Source organism: Triturus cristatus, chromosome 2_2, assembly GCF_964204655.1.
Source record: "Triturus cristatus chromosome 2_2, aTriCri1.1, whole genome shotgun sequence".
NCBI lineage: Eukaryota > Metazoa > Chordata > Amphibia > Caudata > Salamandridae > Triturus > Triturus cristatus.
In genome coordinates, this window is record NC_140582.1 from 184,529,422 (window position 1) to 184,548,205 (window position 18,784).

Below are 18,784 nucleotides of genomic sequence, written 5' to 3' on the forward strand. Positions count from 1 at the left end.
ATTGTAAAAGTTTCGTTGTAATGGTAGTGCGGTGTAAAAGTTGCGTTGTAAAGGTTGTTCCCCAGTCTAGAGACCACAATAGCAAAGCACTTGGTCTTTTGGCGGTCTTTGCTGCAACAAGAGCGCTTGGCCTACAGAGCATCTAGTCCTCTACACTGGCGACAAAGCGGTTGCTTACCCACGCTGCTGCAGCAGTGCAACACTTCCCACCTGTTCCCTACACTCTCTGTGTGGCATGCATGCTGCCGGCGCCACCGTGGTGCTCAGGAGGCCTCAGCCCCTCCTGCCACCTGCTTCACAGCTAAGGACAGCAGGGGACAGCCCGTGTGCACAGAATGGCTGCCTGGAGCTTGTGTGAAAGGCTTTGCGCTCCCACACTGAGGGCATCTCCCACAGAGGTGTCAAGGCCCATGCAAGACAGGGAACTTAGAAAGTGTCAAGGGAAATAAAGTGTTTGGTGGCATAAGGACTCTGCACTCAACAGGGCACAGGACAATCACCCCTCCAAGCAGAATGTACCACCTCAAGTGTCTCTCTCTCCCTCCTGAGGAATTCTCTGGCCCCCTCCATGCGCGCAGATTGGTCCAGGTGAGACTTTTTGGGTGCAGTGATACTTTATCACCGTCACAACAGCCCACTCGACCTCATGTGGAGGAACACACATTGGTTTCTCGCCTTGCCATGCAGTGTCCGACCAGCTGCAGTGCACTACATCGCCTAGGAGAGGCAGAGCCACGTAGGAAGCTCCCATATTACGCCGCTACTCAGAGGAGACGCCACCCAGTGGGGAGAGCAGATTTTCTCGATCTGGTGGCTGCTGCAGGACATGTACAGTAAGGCAGTGCTCGTGCCATGAAGTGCCCTACCACAAGGATCATGATGGCGGCTATCCTGGCCATTGAACCGTTCATGCTTGATGGCGCACCATCATCCCTAGCCCCAAAATGAAAGGATTGGACTGAACGTCTGCAGTTCTACTTTGAATGGGCAGACATTGCGCGAGATTGACGCCGTGTACTACTACTCCACCCAGGGGGAAGACATACACTGAATCTACAAGACCTTGGTGGAAGCCACCCCTAAGATGTACACCACGCTCTTCAATGCTCTGAATGCCCACTTCGAGCCGATGGCAAACAGGGACTATGAACGATTCATCTTCAGGTAAGCCCAACAGGAAGCGGATGACTTGCTTGAAGCATTCCATTGACGTCTGAAGGAGCGAGCCAGCACATGCAGCTTCCAAGACGAGCAGGAGGAGATCAGAGCCCAGATCATTCAAGGCTGTTACTCGACAAAACTCCACGAAAACATACTCCAAGAATCGGGGAACTCTCTGGGCGACATTCTATCCATGGGAAGATCTAAAGAACCTGCGAGGGCTAGAGAGTCACACATAGAGGCGGCGCTACACCGTCCTATTAAAACTGAACAAGCCAATGTAGTAAAAGCAAAACCACGCCCTCCTCCAGCAAAACGCCCACAAGAGAAGCAGAAAGAATGTGGCTACTGCGGTGGTGCACCGCATCAGATGAACGAATGCCCGGCCAAAGGAAGAGATGTTTGGCCTGCGGAGAGGCAACTCACTTCACGAAAATCTGCAGATTCTCCAGAGCACGTAAGGTGTTCGCACAACTGGTGGAAGAAGCCCCGGACAGCGGAGACATGGATGATGACACCGGAGATTACCCTGTGCACTGCGTACTGGCAATGGACCAACAGTCCAAGAAACGTCATCGGCTACACAAATGTCAAGTCAAGATCCATCACCAGAACGTCAAGGCCACTATCAACACTGGGGCCTCAATTGAAGTTATGTTACCAAGTATGTACCGGTCCCTTAATCCAAGCACCCCTCTACAGGAAGCCTGAATCCGTGTTTTTGCATTTGGGCAGAAGACGCCTATCCTCCCTATTGAGTGTTTCAAGATGGAAATCAGGTATCAAGACCTGACCGCATTCACCACCGTTTATATATCAAAAGAAGGAGATGGGATGCTAGTCAGCGGCAACACTGCCGAAGTGGTTAAGTTAATCTGAATTGCGTTCGCAGTACAGGAGGATGAGATCTCGACGATCCTTGATGAGTTTGAAGATGAATTCCAGGGCATAGGTTACCTCAAGGGAAAGGAGTTTTCACTTCAGATAGACCGATAAGTCCAGCCGGTGGCGCTGAGACATCGCTGCATAGCGTTTCACCTCAGGCGAAAGGTGGTGGAGGAGGAGCTAGAAGCATTGGAGAGGCAAGGCATTGTTGAGATAGTCACCGGCCCCACTCCATGGGTGTCCCTGATTATAGTTGTCAGGAACACAAAGCAGCCAGGGCAGGTACACATCTGCGTGGACTTGCACCTCCCAAACACCGCCATCAAATGGGAATGTCATATCACCCCCACGATTGATGACATTCTGGGAGAGCTGAATAGGGCGGTGTGGTTCTCGAAAATGGATCTGCGCTTGGGGTACCATCAGCTGCCCCTACACCCGGACTCCCGCTATGTCACTACATTCTCAACACACGTCAGCCTTTGGAGATACAAGCACCTCAACTTTGGGATCTCCAGTGCTGCTGAAGTGTTCCAAAACACCATTAGGGAAGTTCTAATTGCCCTCCCAGGGGTCCTCAACGTCAGTGACGATATTCTGGTGCATACAAAGTAACTCGAAGATCACCACCAGCACCTTAGAGGGTTTCTTAACCCCTTCAGCGCGGCGAGAATTCCCCCGCGGTGCTGAAGGGTTCGAGCGCGGGCGGGGCCATGACGGAACGGTTCCGTCATGAGCACAGCGCAACCGATGCTCATGACGGAACCGTTCCGTCATGGGCATGGAAGGGGTTAAATGGATATGTTAGTCTGGTCTGATGCTACATCTGGAAAAGTGCAAATTTCTGCAGAAGTGGATCAGCTTCTTCGGCTACACCTTCTTGGATTAAGGAATTGCCCCAAATCCCGACAAGGTGCGAGACATCCAAGAAGCCCTGGCGCCTTCCGATGTGTCGAGGATGCGAAGTTTTCTCAGAATGGTCAACTTCTGCAGACGGTTCATCCAGGACTTAACGAATCTCACACACTCCCTCCGGGAACTCATGAAAACCCCCAACACGTGGAAATGGAGGGCAGACCAAGACCGAGCCTTCATGAAGACCAAAGAAGCACTCTCTTCAGAGACCACGTTGTTGTATTTCAACCCCTCGCTGCCAACTAACATCGCTGTAGATGTCAGCCCATTCGGACTAGGAGCAGTACTAATGGAGCAACAAGCAACTGAGAACTGGACTCCATAGCCAATGCTAGTCGCTCCCTGACAGACACTGAACAATGCTACTCCCAGATTGAACGGGAGGTTATTGCAATCCACTGGGTATGCCGCATTTTCACATATATGTGTATGGGCACCCATTCACTGTCTCCATGGATCACAAGCCACTTCTAACCCTGTTCCAGTGCTCAGCGTCAAAACCTCCACCAAGGATTGAGAAATGGATCCTCCAACTTGCAAGAATATCTCTGGATGCTAGAGTACAAACCAGGAGCATCCAACCCTTCCGACTATCTATCAAGACATCCTCAAGCTGTCACCACAGATGAAAAAGCAGAGGCAGAAGACACGGAAGAATACGTACAGCTATTGATGGAACTATCACGTCCCCTCTAGATGGAACTAGACTCGCTGGACGAAGCAATCACAGTCAGCATCCGTTTCATTTGTTAATGATAGATACTTTCACCAACAGCACTGCTGCTCTGCTGAACATACACAGATTGAATCTGTGACACAATAGTTCAGATGTGAACGTAGACACTGTGGGGTGGGCACATAATGGTAGCCATAGCATTTACTGCCACCAGATAGGAAATTCGCAACATATCTTTTGTTCTCTGCTTGTGAACGGAGTTAGGCCTGTTTTCCCTGACTACTATTTACCTGTGTAGGGAAGATGGAAGGAGGTGGGGTCTAGCATTTATTTATCATCTCAGCTGAGTGCTAGGGAGCTGTGCAAACCTTTGTGCCTGGACAGTTACAGCTGATGTGTGGAAGTGAGGGGAACTTTCTTAGCAAAATCGGGGGCGCGGCTCAGGGCTGAAAGCGAGGCTTGGAAAACGTTGCATTCCAAGCCTCATGGAATAAAGGTAAGTTACAGAAACAAGAGAACTGGAGAGATTGCACACTAGAATGCATCGGAGTGATTAATCTTGTTGAGCAAAAAAGCACACAAACAGTTTAGCAATAGACGCGTTGCACGCAGCCTGTGAAAGTAAAGAATATGGAATCGGACATCAGAGCTATTAATTTTGTGGGGAAAAAAACAGACAAACCATTTAGGAATAAAGTAAAAATTGGGCATTGTAATAAGCACTATGTAAACAAATGCAGACAAAGCAAGTTGTAATAAGCTGCCCGTTAAAGTAAACGGTATGCAGTATTAGCACAAACAAGTAGTTCAAAGCACCAACAAGGATGGGGATAAGTAGTTAGGCTACAAGAAACTGATAAGAGAGACACAGAAGGGAGAACAGCCTACATGTAATAGTAACTGAGGAAAGCAAACTGGCAAGCACACGGACCAATCAGAATTGAAGGCAGAATGTAAGTCCCTTTTAAGACATATTAAATACAATAGATTACACAAGCACAGGTCAAGCAATATGCAGGCAAAACCTAAAAATTGTATCAGGCGGAGTGAAGGGTCTGGGACATGGCACTGGAGAATGCACCTGGCAATTTCATGTGGCCCAGAAGAGGGCTGAGGTAATCTCAGCCAAGATGTCCACCTATCTCTGTCGACTGTAGTACGCATGCGACTTTATGAGTCCTCGCACAAACCCCCCAGAGCTGAGGTATTTCGCTGTAAGTGCTCCTGCTGACATGGCAGAAACATGAACTTGAAAACTACAAAATACCATCTGGCAGTCATGTTGTGGTGGCACAAAGGATGAGCTGGCATTTTCTAAAGACAAACTCGCATATCAGGGATTTGTTTTTTGGAAATGTGTTAACATGGATGTTCTTGACGGTTTCAAAGTTCTTTCTAGGGGTATGTGAAATATGTGTAGCTTGCTTTTAAGTAATTATGTGACATTTCCGGTTTATTGCGCAAAATTATGTGTAATTATGTGAAATGCAACTCTAGCATTTACTGCTATATTTTAAAGTGAAATGTGTCTTTGTGGATATTTTTGATATGATGAGTATTTATCGCTAAAAGGTAGCACAAAAAACACTACTGCTTCAAAAAACAGCCCCTTGTGTTCTGGATGTTCTAATTGTTGCTGTTAGCCACTGGTATAATTATTCGATGAATGGCAGTGTAATTATCCAGCATGGTGTAATGGTGCAATTTCATGAATTTCGCATTACAAACATAATGTGAAATTCCAAAAATGATGCAAATTGTGGCAGTTTCATTTAATATTTTTTGTCTGGGCCTACTTTTCTTACAGCATGTGAGGAACATTAATGTTGCTTTCCTTCTGTGACTTTCATGTCCAAAGTAATTTTGCTTGTTGCTAAAAAAGTCACTGCCATCATCTCTATGTGTTGGTCTGATTTCTCTTTTGTTTGCTACTGGATGGTGAATGGGCCCGGTTGGAAGGTGATTTATTTGTAGATTCACGTAGGCACCTACGCTGAGTAATAACATCACAATCACAAATAAAGTCCAGTCAAATCTTAATAAATGTATCCTTGCTCAACCTTACGTAGGTTGGCTGCAAGCAGACAGGCTTAACTTACGAGACAGGTGTGTAAAGCATTTAATAACACCGAAACAGTAAATTTGTAAGACACAACACACAATAAAAATACAACACCAATTTCTAAAAATAGGAAATATTTTTATGATTAAAATGAAAACAAAACAACAAAAATCCAATGTAGGGAACCAGAGATTTACATTTTTGAAAAGTAAGGTGCATATGTGCAAGCCCCTTTCGCCACGGGAACATCACTTTTTATGACATTTCTGTGGCTATAGGGGCCTTGCCTTATGTACAAGGCCCCTTGTGCAGCACAGATGGAAAAAGCAAAATGCCATGGTTTATTTATGTACAGGAAGGTGTCCCTTCCTGTACATAAACAAACCTTTTTAATAAATGCCATTTTGTAACTTTCACGTGTGCTGCATGAAGCAGCACACATGAAAGTTACAAAACGGCATTTTAGGATTGTTTATGTGCAGTAAAGGACACCTTCCTACACATAACCAATCCTCCCCTGCGCAACGACACCCTTGCACTCTGGTGCAAGAGTGCCTGCGTTGGCGGTAAGTTGTTAAACTTATCGCCATCGCTGGGGAAATCTCAGGGTTGCACCACATTCTTGTAAATGTGGTGCAGCTTTGGGTTTCCTAAGTGGTGGAGCGTGTTGTTAAGCCCGGGAGGCTAATGACATGCCTGCCACTTCATTGTACATATCCTCCAAAATGTTCTTTCAAGTGCCAAAAAGTGAATCGCGACAACTGGGGCACTCTGGTCACTTCGGGACCAAGTTAAAGTTTGAGGCTGACTGCGATGGAGCGCAGATTGGATACATTGTGTGGTTGCGGATTGTCAAGTTTTTTCTATCAGACTATGGGCCCATGGTGCCTGTGCGGCCACCATTGCACCAGCTGTCTGACCACTGTATTTTAAGTTTGGCAGCCAGACTGCCACAGGACCACCGCAACCGCCAGGTATCCTAGATTCCAGTCCCTGCACAGAAACAAATGGACAACATAGTGCAGTTCCCCCTGTGCAGGAACGTTCTGCAGAGCTCCCATGGAGCTGCCTTTCTATGGCTCTCCTTTGAGCCTTAGAAAAGCACAGCCATGGGACAGTTGCAGCAGGACCGCCCACCAGGATTTAAGTCATAATCCAGCAAGCGGTCTGACTATGGGTTTGGCGATCTTGCAACGGGGTGCTGGCATAGAGGGCCACAGTGAGGCCCTCAAACTCGTAATCAGGCCCATAGTCACTTCTTTTGTTCTTTTTTTCTCGACGTCGAGCAACTCTCCTCAGCAAGGCAGATTGCAGTTCAGCATTCAGCTGATGCATTAGTGACTCCTGGAGGTCTTTTCGAGGGAAAGAGCTCCAGCGCTTTCAGCTGGGCAAACCTGGATTTCAGGCTGAGATGTAGTTCAATGTCACTGGCTCGACTCTCATCGTTGGGATTAGTGAACCTATGGAGCTTTTGACCAAAAGTTGTCCAAATGTTCTCAAACTTCGAGATCTTCATCCAGAAGGTCTCTTGAGAGTCTTTGAGGGACCACAATACCAGCCAAGGGTCCAGAAGCTCTGAGTTGCCTCTTGGAGATTTGGGACCACAATTACCAAAATGTACCTGGTCTCGTCCTTTAAAATGCAGGTGAAGCTGGTCAGCTGGTCTTGTCTTGGAGGAGTTGTTGCAAGTGACTTCTTGAAGCTCTTTTATACCTGTTGCTTTTCAGGGAGTCCACCCGTTAATCTTATGATGCAAGCAAATTCCTCTGTTGTAAAGCCCAGAGTGTGTAGCAGGTGCAGTCCTTGTGAGTGTCGTCCTCACTTGGTGCAGACCAGAGGTTCAGCAGGGAAGTCCTTCTTCTCTTGATATTTCGAGGCAGGGATCTGAGGATCTGAGGTGGTGTGCAGTTCCACCATATTTAGAGGAGCACCCCTGACAAATGGGGTTCAAGTTTCCACCCTTGGTGATGACCACTTTCCTAGAAGTGTGGCATAGTAATTGCCCCAGAATGCACTATTTACTTTTAAAAAACATGGAGAAAATCTCTCCTGGAGATGCAGATCTGACTAACCCAACCCACAGATGTGACTAACTCTCCCTACACTCCCTTTCCAGTTCCCTCCTAATTGAATTACAGGGGCTCCCCTCTGGCTGGGGGTGCAGGAAGTGAGGGTGAGCCTTTTACCTGTACCATCTCTCTTTCTCCCTTTGAAGACCAGTTTGTCTACCCATCTCCCTTCCTGTCCTGGCATTTGCAGGCATCAGATCTCCACCCATCAAATATGTCCATTGTTTTAGCCCCAGGTCACTTCACACCTAATCAGGAGCAGCTTGGCTCAGCCGGTCAAAGGCTGGTCGATCAGAAGAGGCTGCTACAATGCTGCTTTAGGTAACTTCAGGAAAGTAAGTTCTAAAACTGCTTTCCTGCAATAGTTATAATTAATCCAACCTTGGCATGTTTTGGGATTTATTGTAACTATTATTTTGATACTTTTCATTATTGTTCTAGCTCACTCCTGTCAAAGGTTAGACTGTATCAAAGCTTAATAAAGCCTTCCCATGTTCGCCTATGGAGCTAGCAAAACTACAATGGGAATAAACAAAATTGGCAGTTTTCCCTCACAGGGGCATATAAAACATATTTTATAAAATCTCAAATTTTAATTTAAAGGCACCCTACCCTTGGGCTACCTGAGGCAGACCTTTGGGGTGACATATGTAATACAAAGGTAGTTTTAGGTTTTGGGAGTACTTTTAACTACCAAGTCGAATTTGGACATAGTTTTATGTTTAAAGCAGCACGGCTAACCTTTAACATGACAGCAGACACCACAGTAGTGCACTCTTAAGTGCATTGAATTCACTGGGGCCTCTAAACCTACATAGCCTACCATATACTAGGGACTTACAGGTAGGATGTCAGAACCATTCACATTGTTTTTTTCCTGTCCATGGGATGTATTCTATGTTCCTGCTTGCTGTATTTTCCATCCTTCACCTCCATGCTAGTGTGGCAGTCCAACTATGAGCATGCATGTTATTTAATTCTAAGATTTCGTTCCCCATCTCCGAGGATGCAGAGTGTTCAATCATCATTATATATTGTTTTTATTGATTTGATTCCAACTATTTTAAGAGGAATCACAGCACGGTTTGGCAGATCAGGCTAGTGAATAGTCTCAAGACTGGGAGAAGCCAGGGAATCAAAATTCCTAAGCAACACTTACTTATAGAATCAGAATGCTACAAACTGTCATACTTGTAATGACAACAATATCCAACTACATGGTATTCCACCTCGCAGAGGTTATAAAATGGCTATTTGGACACTGTGGTGCCGATCACAATCCTGTAAAAGCCGGGTACGAACCGTCGGACGGAGCATATTCTCCGTCCGACGCGTACCCGGTCGTGTAAATATACAAACATAGAATTACGATTCGTACGGAAACACCTTTTCCGTACAAATCGTACAAAACACCGACCGACTAAAATAAACGTACAAATGCGATCCGGGAAAGCGCCGACGTGACGTCGGGACGCACGCAGCCTGCCATTCACGACCCAGGAATCACGATTCGCACCGACGTCATCCCCCACGGTGAATATTTTCCGGCTGCCAAAAACTGCCGGGAAATCAGGACGACGCGAACAAGGAGGACCCGTACGCGACGGACAGACAGGACGACGCGAACAAGGAGTACCTGTACGCGACGGACAGACATGGACCCGAACCTACGTGTCATCCCGGCCCTCATAGCAGTCGACCTCCTCTACAGGTTACGACGCAGACGCCGCAGAAGGTCAGAACAACACCCATGGGCAAAGGGGGGGGGGGCAGGGGCAGGACACATAACCCCCACCCAAGTCACACATCACACATGCCCTGGACATACCTGACCCTCAGGCCCTGGTCACTGCGAGGGGGTGGGGGCGTGTCCAGCCAAGCCAGCGACCGCCACAACGGAAGTCCTTCACGACGTGAACCGGCAACACAACCATACAGGTACGTCCCATACCCACGCCTTAAGAGCGTGGGTACGAGTCGTACCACGCCCACACCTACGTCACCCCAACAATGGCTGGACGGCTGTACCCACGTGGCAAAGGCCCGGGCACGGCCCGCACAAGCAGTCCATAGCGTGGGTACGGATATGTACGGACTGTACCCCCACCCGCGCATGCATGGAGCGTACCATGCCAACAGAGTAAGTACGACACGTACCCCCACCTCGAATGCATGGAGCGTACCCCCCACACCAACAGTGTAAGTACGACACGTACCCCTACCCGTGTATGCATGGAGCGTACCCCCCATGCCAACAGAGTAAGTACGACACATACCCCCACCTCGAATGCATGGAGTGTACCCCCCATCCCAACAGTGTAAGTACGACACGTACCCCCACCCACGTACGTATGGAGCGTACCCCCATGCCAACAGTGTAAGTACGACACGTACCCCCACCCGCATACGTATGGAGCATACCCCCCACCCCAACAGTGTAAGTACGACACGTACCCTCACCTCGAATGCATGGAGCGTACCCCCCACCCCAACAGTGTAAGTACGACACGTACCCCCACCTCGAATGCATGGAGCGTACCCCCCACCCCAACAGTGTAAGTACGACACATACCCCCACCCGTGTATGCATGGAGCGTACCCCCCATGCCAACAGAGTAAGTACGACACATACCCCCACCTCGAATGCATGGAGTGTACCCCCCACCCCAACAGTGTAAGTACGACACGTACCCCCACCCACGTACGTATGGAGCGTACCCCCATGCCAACAGTGTAAGTACGACACGTACCCCCACCCGCGTACTTATGGAGCGTACCCCCCATGCCAACAGTGTAAGTACGACACGTACCCCCACCCGCATACGTATGGAGCATACCCCACCCCAACAGTGTAAGTACGACACGTACCCTCACCTCGAATGCATGGAGCGTACCCCCCACCCCAACAGTGTAAGTACGACACGTACCCCCACCTCGAATGCATGGAGCGTACCCCCCACCCCAACAGTGTAAGTGCGACACGTACCCTCACCCGCGTATGCATGGAGCGTACCCCCCATGCCAACAGTGTAAGTACGACACATACCCCCACCCGCGTACGTATGGAGCGTACCCCCCACCCCAACAGTGTAAGTACGACACGTACCCTCACCTCGAATGCATGGAGCGTACCCCCCACCCCAACAGTGTAAGTACGACACGTACCCCCACCTCGAATGCATGGAGCGTACCCCCCACCCCAACAGTGTAAGTATGACACGTACCCCCACCCGCATACGTATGGAGCGTACCCCCATGCCAACAGTGTAAGTACGACACGTACCCTCACCCGCGTATGCATGGAGCGTACCCCCCACCCCAACAGTGTAAGTACGACACGTACCCCCACCTCGAATGCATGGCGCGTACCCCCCACCCCAACAGTGTAAGTACGACACGTACCCTCACCCTCGTATGCATGGAGCGAACCCACATCCGTGTATGTTATGAGCGTACATAATGTGAAATAGGAGAGGTGGGTGCAGAGTCCTCCCAGCAGTGCCCAGAGACAGGAGGGGGGGGTGCAGAGTCCTCCCAGCAGTGCCCAGACACAGGAGGGGTGGGTGCAGAGTCCTCCCAGCAGTGCCCAGACACAGGAGGGGTGGGTGCCTAACACTCCCAGCAGTGCCCAGAGACAGGAGGGGTGGGTGCAGAGTCCTCCCAGCAGTGCCCAGACACAGGAGGGGTGGGTGCAGAGTCCTCCCAGCAGTGCCCAGACGTGAGAGGGGTGTGTGCAGAGTCCTCCCAGCACTGCCCAGAGACAGGAGGGGTGGGTGCAGAGTCCTCCCAGCAGTGCCCAGACATGAGAGTGGTGTGTGCAGAGTCCTCCCAGCACTGCCCAGGGACAGGAGGGGTGGGTGCAGAGTCCTCCCAGCAGTGCCCAGACACAGGAGGGATTGGTGCCTAACACTCCCAGCAGTGCCCAGAGACAGGAGGGGTGGGTGCAGAGTCCTCCCAGCAGTGCCCAGACACAGGAGGGGTGGGTGCAGAGTCCTCCCAGCAGTGCCCAGACATGAGAGGGGTGTGTGCAGAGTTCTCCCAGCACTGCCCAGAGACAGGAGGGGTGGGTGCAGAGTCCTCCCAGCAGTGCCCAGACATGAGAGGGGTGTGTGCAGAGTCCTCCCAGCACTGCCCAGAGACAGGAGGGGTGGGTGCAGAGTCCTCCCAGCAGTGCCTAGAGACAGGAGGGGTGGGTGCAGAGTCCTCCCAGCACTGCCCAGAAACAGGAGGGGTGGGTGCAGAGTCCTCCCAGCAGTGCCCAGAGACAGGAGGGGTGGGTGCAGAGTCCTCCCAGCAGTGCCCAGACACAGTAGGGGTGGGTGCAGAGTCCTCCCAGCAGTGCCCAGACACAGGAGGGGTGGGTGCAGAGTCCTCCCAGCAGTGCCCAGACACAGGAGGGGTGGGTGCCTAACACTCCCAGCAGTGCCCAGAGACAGGAGGGGTGGGTGCAGAGTCCTCCCAGCAGTGCCCAGAGACAGGAGGGGTGGGTGCAGAGTCCTCCCAGCAGTGCCCAGACACAGGAGGGGTGGGTGCCTAACACTCCCAGCAGTGCCCAGAGTCAGGAGGGGTGGGTGCAGAGTCCTCCCAGCAGTGCCCAGACACAGGAGGGGTGGGTGCAGAGTCCTCCCAGCAGTGCCCAGACACAGGAGGGGTGGGTGCAGAGTCCCCACAGCAGTGCCCAGAGACAGGAGGGGTGGGTGCAGAGTCCCCCCAGCAGTGCCCAGACACAGGAGGGGTGTGTGCAGAGTCCTCCCAGCACTGCCCAGAGACAGGAGGGGTGGGTGCAGAGTCCTCCCAGCAGTGCCCAGACGCAGGAGAGGTGGGTGCCTAACACTCCCAGCAGTGCCCATGGAACGCAAAGGGTGGAGTAGCCACAGATACCATGCCCACAAATGTCAGTCAGGTGCACAAAGACCCTGCAGTACATGTACCACATGTGTGCGAGGCTGGGAGTATACGCATGCATAGGGCCAAAAAGAAAACATGTCCACATGAAGTCATGTCAATAGTCCACATACACAAGTACAATGACTACCAAGGATGCCACGAATGATGCAGGTGGAGAATGGCTCAGCATGCATGTGCAAAGTTGAAGGACTCCGTCACACACCCAGCTAATGTACACACAGCTCTGCGCTAAAGTCTGGGGACACCCTGCAGGGAAGAAGTCAGGGTACATAGAGGAAGGAATACACCTTGGGACAATTGCACCATGCAGCAACTGCTTACATGAATGGAGAAAGCTAGCTAACACCGTGTGATGGCACACAGATCCCAGGGTCCCCCCTATGAGCAGCACACTACTAAATTTCCCACACACCCAACACATGAACACCACCCACAACCATGTAGCAGCCCCACCAACAGCAATACCAGCAAAGCAGTAGTGTTCCAAGGGCAAAAAAAAATAGCTTTATTCAGCATGATCCAAAAACTGGTATGTAGTAAGTTCAATATTTACAAAGCCCATAGGGCAGTCCAGGAGTCACAGCTGGATGGGGGACACAGTGGGATGTGTGTCCCCTAGCTTGCCTGCACAGTTACATTCCGTCGTCTTCCACAGGGGTGAGGGCATCATGTGGGGGGGAAGGAACAGGCACCGCAGGGACAGGAGGGCGAAGGGTAGGCGACGTGGGTGCAGGGATGGAGGACCCCACCACAAGGGGGGGGCAGGGCCAAAGGTGGATTCTAGGAGCGCGCTGCACACCTTAGCAAGGTCCTCCAGGGACTCCCCTGCACCCGAAGGAACGACAGGCCCAAAGGAGGGGGGGGGGTCAGAGGGATGGGTCGCAGCGCCACTGGGGGAGGGTGTGGACAGGGGGGGGACTCAAGCACCCTGACCGTGAACTTCCTTGACCGCTTGCGGGGTGGTGTCACTGTGGGGCTCAGGGACAGAGCGGCCATGAAGGAGTCTTTGGGGGAGATGTGGCCAGGAGAGCTGAGGGGAGGGGATTTGGAGGGAGTGGATTGGGTGGAATGCGGACTCCCACTCTGGCTGCGTGTCACACGTTTGCCCCCCGACCCAGTGGGTGTGCCTACTTCACCCTGTGTGTGCGTGTCAGGAGGTGTGCGGCGGACCTTCCCTGCTGGTGTGGTGCCTGTGTCTGTTGTGGTGGGTGCATGCTGACGTCTGGGTGTATGTGGGACAGGCATGGGAGTGGGAAGTGTGGAAGGGGCAGGGGTAGGGGGTGGGACGTAGCGCTGCAGGAGACCCACTGCTGCAGTCAGTGTGGAGTCTATGGACCTCAGCAAGTTGCGTTGGTCAGCCTGCGATGAATGAATGCCCTCCAAGTATGCCTCCATGTTGTTGAGGACCTGGCTGTGGGCATGGAGGACATTAAGGATCGCAGTCTGACTAATCTGCAACTGCCGCTGGATGTCCACAGACTCAGCATTGGCGGCAGCAGTGGAGACAGGGGCAGGGGGTGCGGTGCCTGGCAGGAAGGAGACATGTGGTGACCGGGCACGTTGGGAAGGGACACGAGCACATGGGAGGCGGCTGATGCCAATGGAGGGGGCGGTGCGAGATGTAGGGCTGCTGTCAGATGGTGGTGCAGCCACCGCCCACTCGGAGAGATCATCCTCGGACCCGTCAGCTTCATACTCTGTTGTGCCAGTCGACAGGTCCCCGGGTTCACTCTCCTCCGCCTCAGTCCCACTCGATGTGCCAGGCACGATGTCACCGCTGGCACTGGTGCTCTGTCCCTCCGCGCCGTCTGTGTCCATGTCTCCCTCCGTGTCCCCCGACGATGCTGTGGGCAGGGTGAAGAGACAGAAATTAATCATACACCTGTATACATATGTCACATGAGTCCAATCTACTTAGGTTACAGTGCATAGCCTGAAACAAAGGAAGAGTTACAACTACAAAACAAGGTACATATGTAGGCCCTGCAAGACACAGTTGTGTGACCCACCATGCCATGGAAAAACTATGGAGAGCATGACACAATAGCAAATGAGATGACATGGAATTTTGACTGAGGAGCAAGGCCCTGGGGACAATCCAGCACTGCATCTGCACCACACAGCATGGCAGGCAATAGGGATGAGCAGGGACCACATCCAGGAACTAGAGGCACATGCAGCATAGGTAATACTGATAACATGCCCAGCCTGACTGGCACACTGCACCTTGAGTGTATGTCCAGACAAACATCACACACTGGCCAGTCCTAGCAAGGAGATTACAGGTCTTGACATGTAGGCCATGCCCGCACCACCCACCCCCTACATGAGACAAATCTGTGGAGACACAGGAAGCACTTACATCTCTTAGTCTGGGTGAAATACACATGGGATGCAAAAATTCAATATTGCACACAAAATACCCAAGGTGCGCCTGTCCAAATAATCATGTACAAATGGGCATCATCAGATGATTGTAACAAGACACACAGGCAATGGCCACCGTGAGGATGTACTTGGAAAATCAGGTCAGGCTGGACAGTGGACACTTGTAATACATCTCACGTCAATATACATGGTGCCAGGGGACAATGGCACAGAGCACAACCTATGCTGTAGACACAGAGATTGTCGACATTCTCGGATTACACACATGATACCTAGGAAAAGATGCCCCTGGGGACAGTAGTGGCCACACAACTCCATGCTCCTGAATGGGAATGACTGCAACACACGCTAACATCCCTGCACTATGCGTAACGCACACTCATGCACATCATGTCACAGGCCACCACATGGGACATGCCTGCTGGAAGGCCTCGCACTTGAGAGATTAACTCCCATGTCTGGACTCAGCATTAGTGCCAACTGACATGGAACCCACAAGTCCAGAACTGGACAGGGCACAGGCAAGGTCACAAAACCGGTTACACACCACCCCCACACATGATGCTGCAGGCATAGTACACTTGGAGAAGGTGTCAGGCTATATAACTTTGTGATGGAGTGACTACACACAGACCAGGGAACACATTGCAAGGAGGGGAAGGGAGGCAGGAGAGCACTGCAATACTGTGGGTAACAGGATCTGCACAGCACCATAAACCCTGGCAGTGTATCCATGGAACAGTGCACTTACAAATGCTGGTGAAACACAACAAACACACATGTACCTACCCCCTTCCGGCTGCTGCATCTCCTGTAGGCGCCTGTCCAAGTCTGGAAAGACCACCGCCAGCACACGTTTCTGGATGTGGGAGAGATGGCGGCGCCCGCGGTTCTTATGGCTCTCAGGTGAGTCCCCCAGCAGGACCCGTGCGATCCTCCGCGTCCAGCACCGGATATCCTGCCAGCGTTTCCTCACCTGGGACAGGCGCCGCTTCCGACCATCCGCACTCCTCACGGCGTTGACGGCATCCAGCCATATCTGCTCCTTGGCAGAGGCGTTTACCTGTGAGGATGAACAAGTGACACTACATCAATACACCTGGCACATGTCACAGAGACACAGATTAGAACACATTTGCTGTTTACAACAAGGCATAGTATGCATCCAACGCATTGCACCTTTGTCATAGGGACATGATCCTCTGGGGAAGGCCAAAAGCAGTATGTGCCATTGAAAGGACACAGGTGGAATGAGGGCAACTACACAATCAATGATCCAGGCTCACACTGTGCATCACACCCACCCCTCCTGTCTCTGGGCACTGCTGGGGGACTCTGCACCCACCCCTCCTGTCTCTGGGCACTGCTGGGAGGACTCTGCACCCACCCCTCCTGTCTCTGGGCACTGCTGGGAGGACTCCGCACCCACCCCTCCTGTCTCTGGGCACTGCTGGGAGGACTCTGCACCCACCCCTCCTGTCTCTGGGCACTGCTGGGAGTGATAGGCACCAACCCCTCCTGTCTCTGGGCACTACTGGGAGGACTCTGCACCCACCCCTCCTGTCTCTGGGCACTGCTGGGAGTGATAGGCACCCACCCCTCCTGTCTCTGGGCACTGCTGGGAGGACTCTGCACCCACCCCTCCTGTCTCTGGGCACTGCTGGGAGTGATAGGCACCCACCCCTCCTGTCTCTGGGCACTGCTGGGAGGACTCTGCACCCACCCCTCCTGTCTCTGGGCACTGCTGGGAGTGATAGGCACCCACCCCTCCTGTCTCTGGGCACTGCTGGGAGGACTCTGCACCCACCCCTCCTGTCTCTGGGCACTGCTGGGAGGACTCTGCACCCACCCCTCCTGTCTCTGGGCACTGCTGGGAGTGATAGGCACCCACCCCTCCTGTCTCTGGGCACTGCTGGGAGGACTCTGCACCCACCCCTCCTGTCTCTGGGCACTGCTGGGAGGACTCTGCACCCACCCCTCCTGTCTCTGGGCACTGCTGGGAGTGATAGGCACCCACCCCTCCTGTCTCTGGGCACTGCTGGGAGGACTCTGCACCCACCCCTCCTGTCTCTGGGCACTGCTGGGAGTGATAGGCGCCCACCCCTCCTGTCTCTGGGCACTGCTGGGAGTGATAGACACCCACCCCTCCTGTCTCTGGGCACTGCTGGGAGACATCAGGCATTCCCCCCCTGGGACCCCCCCTACAGTACATAGCATGTGTGTCACACCTGGACACAATGGCAGAAGTCACAGTCACAAAAAAGGGACACAGTCTGTGCCAGTGGACACTGCACTCACCTGATAACCTGGTCGCCCATACAGCATGGGGTACCGTGGGAGGATCACATCCACCAAAGCCATGTTCTCCTCCAGGGTGAATGGCTGTGACCTCTCCACAGCCCTTGACATGGTTCCAGGGAATCAGTAGCAGCAGCTGGGTCGTGGAATACAGAGATGTGCAGGCAAGTGCTCCCTCATGGGACCTGGCTGCCTTATATCTGCCTTGCTGGCCCATCTCATGCACAGGAGTACAGAGTGATTGGTCACTCACATTTGCATCCTATGTTTCCTCCAATCCCTTCAAACCTAGCAGTCTGTGGGTTCTTAATCAGTTTTTTTCTCCTGCATGATGTCAGCCCCACAAACACATTGCAACAAAGTAGATTCATTCCAACTGACTTCTGCTGTGCACCTTCCAGAACAAATTCAAAATTTGAACTTGGTCTCCATGACAACCAGCATGCATGTAGGCCTTAATACTTGTCCCTCATGTGTCCCCTATGTAATTTGGAGCTTCACACACAGGTACGGTGCGTTCCGGGGCCCTAGGGCACCCCAAATGCATAGCAACGGCCCGTACACGCGTGCCTACGTTCACTATCACTATGGGTGTCCTCGCGTATGCGTACTCGTAGTGGTACGGGCCGTACACACGCCTGTACGCTCCCTATCACTATGGGTGTCCTCGCGTATGCGTACACGTAGTGGTACGGGCCGTACACGCGCCTGTACGCTAATTATCACTATGGGTGTCCTCGCGTATGCGTACACGTAGTGATAGTGAGCGTACAGGCGTGTGTACGGCCCGTACCACTACGTGTACGCATACGCGAGGACACCCATAGTGATAGGGAGCATACAGGCGCGTGTACGGCCCGTACCACTACGTGTACGCAAACGCGAGGACACCCATAGTGATAGTGAGCGTACGCACGCGTGTACGGGCCATACCACTATGGGTGTTCTTGCGTATGCGTACTCGTAGTGGTACGGACCGTACACATGCCTGTACGCTCACCATCACGATGGGTACACATACGGCAGCACTCCCATAGTGATACGGGAACGTACACAGGCCCTCTTAGCAGAAGTACGCTGTTTCTCACACATAACAGTGGTGACAGGCAGCACACAGGAAGGGATAGGGCTGACATACTTGTCCATGGATGGGCATCAAGGCATTGTCTGGGCAGTACTACATGTGTGGTGCACAGGTGTGAATGGCTGTGATGTGGCACAATACTCCTGAGTGGAGAAGGCACCAGATGTATGATGAGATGTGTACATATGTAATGTGTGATGGTGCAATGTGTGCCAGGCATGCCCTTGACTCCTTTGACATGTGTGCATGTCGTACTGCACACTTGGCATGAGCGTCACTGGCATGGCACGGACACCAACACACGGAAGTGTCCCCTGAGTCCCGGTACAGGGGTTACC